Source organism: Mustela nivalis, assembly GCF_964662115.1.
Source record: "Mustela nivalis genome assembly, chromosome: 5".
NCBI classification, from domain to species: domain Eukaryota; kingdom Metazoa; phylum Chordata; class Mammalia; order Carnivora; family Mustelidae; genus Mustela; species Mustela nivalis.
Window position 1 is genome coordinate 128377376 of NC_139024.1, and position 9815 is coordinate 128387190.

Consider the following 9815-nt stretch of genomic DNA (forward strand, 5'->3'; position numbering starts at 1 on the left):
AGTAGGGAGGAAGGTGGTCAGCTGGCAGCCTCGGGTCCTCTGGGCAGCTCCCAGCTCCACTTCGGCTCAGCTGCTGGGAGGCCACAAGTTTGGGTTCTCAGAGCTCTTAAAGAATCACCTCGCTACTGGCCGACAAAACGCAGCCGACAAGTAGATGTGGGAGCATGTTTATGTCCAGTCCGCTCTAGAATGGGCGGAATCGTGTGTTTGGCTAGCATTGGTTCAATCGCCACACCTGCCCCCCCTCCTCCTGCCGTCCACCCCACATTTATTTTGAGATTTTTCTTTCCTCTTCCCTTGCTCTTTCTCCCACTGTCCTCCCCGTTAGTGGGAATGTCATGGTCAAATGATGATTCATTTCTCTTTTTTTTCTCCGTGAGACTCTGACAGCTCAAACCACAGATCTCACGCGTGCCCTTCAGGCTGCAGCTTTGCTGTAATAGCCCAGGCCTGGGCTGCCCCTCCCAATGCTGTGATCTCCCAAAGATAGCACAAGCAGTCCTTAGAAAGGGATGGGACACAGCAAGACAACGGCTTACAGTGAGTCTTGCATTCGAGTCACTCCAAACGGGAAACTGGTCACTTTTTTTAAAACGTGAGTACAGGGATGCCTGGGTGGCTCAGTTGGTTAAGCAGCTGCCTTCGGCTCAGGTCATGATCCCAGCGTCCTCGGATGGAGTCCCACAAGGGCTCCTTGCTTGGCAGGGAGCCTGCTTCTCCCTCTGCCTCTGCCTGCCATTCTATCTGCCTGTGCTCGCTCTCCCCCTCCTCTGATAAATAAATAAAAAAAAATCTTTAAAACCTGAGTACAGAATCTGAAACAATACATTCCCTAGCAGTGGGCCTGGCAAGGCCTTGTTGAGGAAAACGTTCCCAGTCAATATCCAGAGACTATGACAGGTAGGATGAGAGCTGGAATCTTATTTGGAGAATCAGAATAAATTGCCAGGGGAACAACTATGAAATTGCATTCTATGCCCTGTTGTGGTCATTTGGATATAGGGAATGAAAGCCTCATTATTTGGTCTTTGTTTGTTTACTCTTATTATGAAAATTCTCAAGCATACACCAAAATGTGTAGAGCAGAAGGATCCCGCCCCTTCCGAGTACTTATCACTCTGCTTCCCAAACTGTTTCATAGGCCCTCCTTCTACTGCCCCTGAAGTGCCTGTATTTTTGTTTTGGGGGAGGGGGGAGGTCTGGAATATATTTTAAAGTAAATCCCAAACATCACATCATTCCCTGCTCCCCAAATACCTTGGTTTACACATCAAAGAAGGAGGAGGAAGAGGTGGAGGAGGGGAAGACTGAGAAGGAGGAGGGATGAAGAAGAGAGATTTCCGCACAGGCCCACTATGCCAGAATCAATAGGTGTAATAAGCTATTCCGATTGGCTCTGAGAGGCATGACTTTTAGCCCAGGGCCACAGTACTAATAAGTGACAAGGGCAAATTCAGGCAGCGCAAACAGCAAGGCCCACACTCATCACCAAGGCACCGAGAAGGGGGCAAGGGTGCCAGACCGATGGAATAAAGTTGTCTGGGAACCCCACCTGCCCTAGAAGTCCAGATGAGCGAGTAGTTGAACTGTTTTTTACCTTCATTGTCATTCCTTTCTGAAATTATTGCCGGCCTTTGGTAAAGACATGAACCTGAGCTTGTGCAGCCTGGGGTACTGATCTTGGGGTTGCTGAAGAGAGTAGGTGCCAACAAAGAATGAAAATCCCTGCTGCCTGTTCTCCTTCCGAGAGTAAGGAGGGAACAGTCAAGAGCCCATACAGTGCACTGCCACTTGGAGCCCTGGCTGTGGCAGTGGCGTGGCCCACCAAAGCCAGGAGCAACAGGCAAGACCCCAGACCCCAAATGCTAATGGAACACCCTGGGGAGGATGAAGGAAAGGCAGAGAGTCAGCGGAAACCTTCCCAAAGTACATTTCCCTCAGTTTCGTCTGGGAGCTGCCATTCAGTTGGTACACACCCCTTCAGCCACACAAAGTTTGGTGATTAGCCTCTGGCCAGAACCTGCTGTGTGTCTCCCTACCCTAAACCCTTCCCAAGATCCCTACCATGGCCTCGTGATCCAGGCACTGGGCGTGTAACACTTGACTCTGCAGGGGTCCCCGGGCCAGCTTTTGGTTGGTTAGTTGTCCTCGCTGTTAAAGATTTGACTACTGTTACATGTTTGACTCTCGTCTTTGGTGATGGTACCTATTTCATAGGAAATAGAAGCTGGAATCCAGGAAACAGGCTGGAAGATTAAATTAAAAAGTGGATACAAAGCTTCTAATCAGAGCCAGACACAATCGGCGATCAACTATATCCCAGCCTCTCCCCTCTTCTCTGATACGTACTTTCCTTAATGAGGAATGAGACTTTAAGTTGACTTTTTTTTATCTTCAAGTCTCTCTCTCTCTCTCGATTCCCTAACTTCCCTCTCTTGCCTTCATTTCATCCTAGAACTTGTGCCCACGACTTCTTTTCTAAGTAAATATTAACCCCCTTTGACTCTGAATCTCTGGAAGATTCTCAGTTCCCTATTTTTGCTGGCACTGTGACAGGTCCTCATTTCTCCTTCCCATTCCTCTCTATTTATAGTTTTCACATTTTTTTGGCAGGTTGGCTACAGAACACTCAAAAATTGCAAAGAGAAATATTGTGTTCTGGAAATTCGTCCGAGCATTTTTTTTTCCAATATCGTCCTTATGCTCTTCTGATCCTCTCTTGAACTGTTGGACTAAAGCAGCTGACGCTTCCACCAGCAACCAGAGTCATCCTGTCCACTACTGTGGGAACAGAGGGTTTCCATTTGGAACTGCAGACTGAGCCTAAAGTCTGATGGCCCTTTGGTGCCAGGATAGCAGGTATGGGACAGGTGGGACATGGAGGACAAGCATCATGGTAGAGGTCTCCATTCGACCAGGAAAGCTCACAATGAGCCAACAGGTCCATTTCAACATCTTCTGTATTTTCCTTATAACCTGTTTCATTCCAGAGTGGATTTGAGATCATTTAATTTGATTCTTAAATATTTCCCATTCCAACCGGAAACAGACTCATTCTAGGGGCTCCCAAATTCTGCCTCATCTTCCTAATCAGTTAGTACCCCAAATTGGGTATGATAGTGCCAGAACATTCTTCCATGTGTATTTTATAACAGACTAGTATTTTATTAGTTTTTTTTCAAACTAATAAGAATAAGGGTAACTTTTTTTTTTTTTAAGCATAGGCAAAATCATGAAAGACATTGAAATGAACCTAAAAGATTATAGTGTCTTCCAAGGGAAAACACGTGTTGTCTCATGTAACCTTCTGGGATGACCAATTCTATGGGATATTCTGTGCCTTTCTTGTCTTTGAGCTATTTTGCAACTCTATAGATTGTACATAATTGATGTGGATGCAGATGATCTTGTCTAGCTATATGTAAATGAATTTTGTCCACTGGAAGTACAGTTGACCCCTTTTCCTTTGGTAGAAGGCAGTTTTGCATCCATTTGCATTCCATTTGCATATCTATTTGCATCTATCAAAGCAAATTCGTTTAAGTATTACTGATTGTATATGTGTCTGCCTGGAGATTTTTGCTTGAAATGGTGGTAACATCTTAGTAGTTCCCGAGCTAATGAATGAATTAAACAAAATCCCTTCAGGCATTCATCTCATATTTGTAAAATGGTCCTTATTTAATCTTTTCGAGAAAATGATACACTAGCAAACCATGACAAGATTCTAGTAAATGAGAAGTACAATGAAATCAAATCGAAATGAATTTTAGAATTACCTTTAATGTGGCCCATGCTATGCCAGAGGCAGAGAATGAATGAGTCTCAAAGCCATGGCTTCTGGACTCCAGAAGTTACAATAATATGTGTCAACATTGGCATGCCTGAGAAATGCATGTGACTTTCCCATCAGGGTTTCCCCGGGGGTTCAGTTAACCTTTCTCTTCCAAGCTACCCTCTCTTGTAGTGATATCAACTGTGCCCTTGGTTTCAGCTCCCATTCCCTAGCCAACATCTCTCCCACTGATACATGACCATCTGTTTCTTTCCTACCCACCAGGCCCGTGTAACTGACTACCTACTCATGCTATTTCACTGATATCCCACCTGTGCCTCAAAACCCAGCATGTTCAAAACTTGATTCATTGTCATTTCTGAAAGAACGGCTTATCCTCTTTTGTTTTGTTTCTTTAGAAATGATTCTACCAATGCCAGCGGCATGCACCAGAAACCAGGAAGGAATCATATAGCTGAGCCAACCTGCTGTACTTTAAAACACTTGACCACAATTCTCCAGTGGATACTCAACTCTGGCTTCAAACTCCCTTGTCTCTTTGGTGAGTTTGCTTTCCCTCTAATGGATGACCGTTTCACACCTTCAAGACTTGCCTCAACAATCCCTACCCCTACCTCTTCTGAACTATGTCACCTCACTCCCAGCTCCTGTCCTAAGGATGAGGGAGCAGAAGGCAAGCTGAGGACAAAGCAGAAGCTGGCGCCCTACACCCTCTCCCCATGCCATATGTGTAACATTCCTCATGCACTCCCGGCTGCCCTAAAGGAAAAACGATTCTTAACTGATAGAGATCCCAGTCTTGCAGGACAGGAGTTTCCCTCCATCTACAAATGTCCTAGCAACTTACAAGGAAGGAAGAAGCTTTTTCATCAATAGCCTGACATCCAGACACCCATACCTCAGTTTCCGGAAGCCCTAACATCACCCTCCCCTCCATAAAATTGAGGGAGGCTAAGGGGGAGGGAAGTGTAATAAAACTGAATTTCTTCTAAGCCCAAAGCCCACTGACAAGGATGTGTGATAAGAGGAATGTAACATATCTCCAGGAAACTCCCAGCTGTCTTCATGCTTTCCCTCATTAGAGGCAAAAACAGCCTTGACTTGACAATAACCAGGTCTCCCTTATCCTGAAATTCTTCTTTAGCATATGACAGTCCTTCTGGACACCCCCTTTGTACTCACCTTCCTCAGCTCCCAGTCAACCATGCCTCTGTCTGAGCAGCTCTTTCTGACCCTGGGTCCTGTCCCTGTGTTTTAATAAAACCACCATTTGCACCGAAGACGTCTCAAGAATCCTTTCTTGGTCATCGGCTCTGGACCTCACCCCACCAAACCTCACCTGTGTTCCAAAACTTCATCACTAGTGTCACACTTCAAGAAAATAAAAGCCCCTTGTGCAGGAATTCTCTTATCTTACCACCACCCAATCAAATCTATACCTACATTTGTATCCATTTTTAATTTGTTTTTAGACATTTACTCAACAAATATTTAGTCGGTACCTACTGTGTGCTACACACTGCCCTGAGTGTTTGTAAATCTGTGGCGAACAACACAGAAAAGTCCCTGGCATCATGGAATTTACATGGTAATTGGAGAAATGTACAAGAAACACAGAAAGAGTTGAAGACAGAGCAGGTTTATTGAGAAGAGCAGACATCCCCAGCTGGGGTTTGTTCTTCCTTGTGCCTGGGATTTGTTCCCTCCAACCCTCTCCAGGACTCCACTCCCAGGGTCAATATCAAGTTCTTGTCCCAATGGATCCTTCCAGTCAGAAGACAAATGACCTTTTTCTTAAAAACAAAAGGAAAAAGCCCAAAACAAAGACTTCCTTTAACCTTCTACCTTCCTATAACAACCTCCATATTTCTCTCCCCACCTCATTCCCAGCATAGCTTGTAAAATATTTGTCTACACCTGTGGGTGTAAGGTACCGTGTCCCCAAGGGTAGCTGAAAAATCTCTATAAAGAATCCTTATGTGCAGATCATTTTAAGGGAGTCCATTTCCAGATCCAAACTCCATGTGTGCTCTGTAGGATAGGTGATATGCCCATTCTTGGGTCTGATATCAGGATACTCCTCTACTTCCTGGAAGATCAAGACACTCCTCTCAGATCTTATTAGAGTGTAGGACTTGGGCTGATACCAAAGTTGAAATACCAGTTTTGTTTCAAATAATGCCCTTCTGTGGGCAGTCCTGGGGCTCCACCTTTAGAGCTTCCTCTCCTTATTAAGGGTAAAGGTTAACATCGGAAAGGGGATTAGGGCAGATGTTGGAAGTGCTCTGACATCAGAATAACAATCAGTTTTGGTTAGTGACACTCATTCCTTCATATTTAAATTAAACTACATATTTTTAGGGACATAATAGGAAAAAGCACAAGTAAGGATTTTAATGGTTTCATTCCATTCCAGTGTGGTTTGGGAAATAAAATAACAGAAAATGAGACTGTTCTGCTTTAAAAAGAAAATACAACTTGTAGCAGGCAAATGTTATTCCAATGAAGTCGATCCTTTCCTATCTCATTTTCTTTTTAAAGATTTATTTATTTATTTGGGAGACACACACACACACACAAGTAGGGAGAGTGGGGGAGGGAGAAGCAGGCTTCCTGCTGATCAGGAATGTGGGCCTTCATCCCAGGCCCCTGGGATCATGACCTGAGCCAAAGGCAGCTGCTTAGTGACTGAGCCACCCAGGTGCTCTCTATCTCATTTTTTAAATGTTTAATATTTTCAACACCTAGTTAATAAAATATACATATATTGTGATGAAAAGTTTATGATTAAAAAGTTTCAGATGTCAACTTAAAAATGTGCAAGGTGTGTGAATTCTCATAGGTGGTCCATGCACCAAACACGCCTATCACTAGCAAACATGGATGTACTCGGTGTCTCTAGGTTCCCGCTTCCTTAGTGCCCTCTTAATCACATGGTTTCTCTTCCTACCATCCTGGACCTGTATTCTCAATTTGCTTCTCTATTTCATCTCTGCCCCTTTGAAGAGCTTGATTCTGGGTCTTCTGTAGCTATGCGTTCGCTCTCTCTCTCCCTCCATCATGATACCTGGTGGGTGATTCTCTGCTGTGGGGCTGTCCTGTGCCATGCAGGACAGTTAACAGCATCTCTGGTCTCTAGCCACTAGATGCCAGCAGCACCCCCCCCCCAAGTGGTGAGCATCAAAAATGTCGCCAGATATTGTTCAATCGGCCCTGGGAGCAAAACTCCTTGCCTTCCAGCCCCAGTTTTAAAACCACTGCTTTGGCCGATTCCATTCAGCATCATTGATTTAAGTTCTTTGTAGAAGCTGAAGGCTCTGAAGTTAACGTCTTTAATCCTAACCCGCCCTTGGAGCTGAGATTCACATGCAGCATATTTCTCCATGAATATGTAACAGGAGTCTTATTTTCACCATGATTTCTATCCTGCTCCCTCCTCAACCTGCTCCTGTCCCAGTCTCCCCATCTTAGTAAACAGCATCCCCACCTCCTACTGGCTAAAGCCTCAGCCCCTGGGATAAATTCCCCCTTTCCCTTTTCTCGTATCTAATCCATCAGCAAAACCAACTGATTTGACCTCCAAAACAGAAGTCAGATTTGCTCACTGCTCTTTATATCCACTGCTCCCATTTGAATCCAAACCCTGAATTTTTTTTGCACTTCAGACACTGTTAACAGCCACGACTACACCTACACAGATATTTTACAAGATCGCTAATCACCGCCAAGTTGCCAAATCCAATGATTAACTTTCAGATCCAAATGACTCAACCTGTCAGTCCTATAGACATAGAACTCCCTCCACTTCTCTGGAAATATTCTATCTTTTTCATCGTGATGTTGGCTCTCCCTTCCTCTTCCACACTGGTCAGTGATGATGGCTCCTTTCCTGGCTGGGTTTTGTTGAGCTTCCTGACCTTTAGACATCAGTCCTGTGCTCTGGGACTCGGACCTTCTGCTTGAGTTTTCTGTTGTGTTAAAAAAAAAAATTCAGCTGAGTACATTTTAAAGAACCTATTGGCTTTATTCAATGATTCACGAAATGGGCAGCATCCTGCTTGCAGACTGAAAGGAGCTCGGAGGAGCAGTACAAAATGAAAGACTTTTATAGGCAGAAGAGAGGAGGAGCAAGGAAGTCACGTCAGGCAAACAAGGCAGGTTGGTTATGGCCAGGTGACTTGGCTTATGGGGATGGCAGGGGTCCGAGGGAGTGGGGATCAGGTGGTGTCTGCTTGCCTGGGCTCAGATTCAATTTCTGGGACAGCTGAAATCATAATTAAGTCTGGTTTCGGGGACATGGGGCTTAGCATAAGCAACTCCATTTTGGGCCTCTTGTTTTGTTTTTAGTAGTTACTTCATAACAAATAATAACAAGTTTAGTAACTTTAAACAGCTCAGTTTACTATCCTACCATCTCTAGCTGTCAGGAGGCCAGACACAGCTTAACCAGGGTCCTCGGATCTGGGTCTCACTCAAAGGAGGAGAGAAGGCCCCCACCAAGCTGTGTTCTCACCTGCAGGTTCCACTAGGGAAGGCTCTGCTTCCAAACTCACTCGGGTTGTTGGAAGAACTCATTTCCTTGTAGCTGTGTGATTTGGGGGGCAGCCCATGCTGGGGCGGGCCAGGGAGATTCTCCAGGCTGTTCACTGGAAACCATCCTCAGCCCCCAGAGTCTGCTTGCGGTTTCCTGCCATATAACTCTCTCCACAGGTGATTCTGAACTTGGCTCTTTGCTTCTTCAAGTCCAGGACAGCCTCTCACTCCAATCCATAAAACAGTCTGATTTAATATAATGAGATCATAATAGTGACATCTTCTTACCTTGCCAAATTCTACTGGTTAAAAGCAAGTCCTAAGTCCCATACACACTCCCATCCATACTCACAGGACAAATACCAGGGGACAGATATCATGAAGCTGCCTTATCATGTTGCCAAACACACCTCTGTCCATACTCACTGCGTAGGTAAGCCCACTTCTTCTCAGAGCTTGAACCCTATGTCCTAACGGTGCTCATATTTGTGCCTCCAGCCTGGACCTCACCCATGAATGCCAGACTCGTGTGTTCAGCTGCTGGTTGGGCATCCCCATGTGGATTCAGCCACCATCTCCAGAACCAAACACCTGTTGCCCATCAAACTTGCTTCTCCCGTCGTCTTTCCCATCTTAGCAAGTGGTAACGTCACTGTTCCAGGGCCTCGGGCCCCCAAAATTGTAAAATCATCCCAACTCTTGTCTTTTCCGCACACTCCACACTTAATATGTTTACAAATCCTGGATGTTTTGTCTTCAATATACACCCAGAATCTCCCCCCTTCTCCCCACCCCTGCATCTACTGCTCTGGTCTGGGCCAATACCCCTTCTCACCCAAATCAGTGGTCCTCAACCAGGAGAGTTTTGTGTACCTGCTCCCCCCCAGGGGATTTTGACAGGGTCTGGACACACTTTTCGTTGTCACAACTTGAGAGTGGGAAAGGGCGCTCCTGCGATCTAGTGGTCAGTGCACAGGACAGCTCCCCATAACAAAACTTAATGTGGCCCCAAATGTCAGCAGTATAGAAATCTCAGTCTACATTAATGCAAGTAGCATCCCCACCCCACAACCCCACAAGTCCGTTCTGCACACAGCAGCCTGAGTGATTCTTTTCTTTTCTCTTTAAGATTTTATTTATTGATTTGACAGAGTGAGAGATCCATGTAGGCAGAGAGGCAGGCAGTGGGAAAGGGAGAATAAGGCTCCCTGATGAGCAAAGAGCCCAATGCGGGGCTCGATGCCAGGACCCCGAGACCATGACCTGAGCTGAAGGCAGAGGCTTAACCCACTGAGCCACCCAGGCGCCCCAATCCTTTTCTAATCTAAATCAAGTCAAGCCTCTTCAAAACCATCCAAGCTCTTCTCATCTGGCACAAAGTTAAAGGCAAATCTTTACAATGGCCTTGAATACTTTATGTGATCTGACCCCACTACCTTCCTTACCTACCTCCTACTGAAAGGCCCCTCTCCCCTTGCTAAAGGCT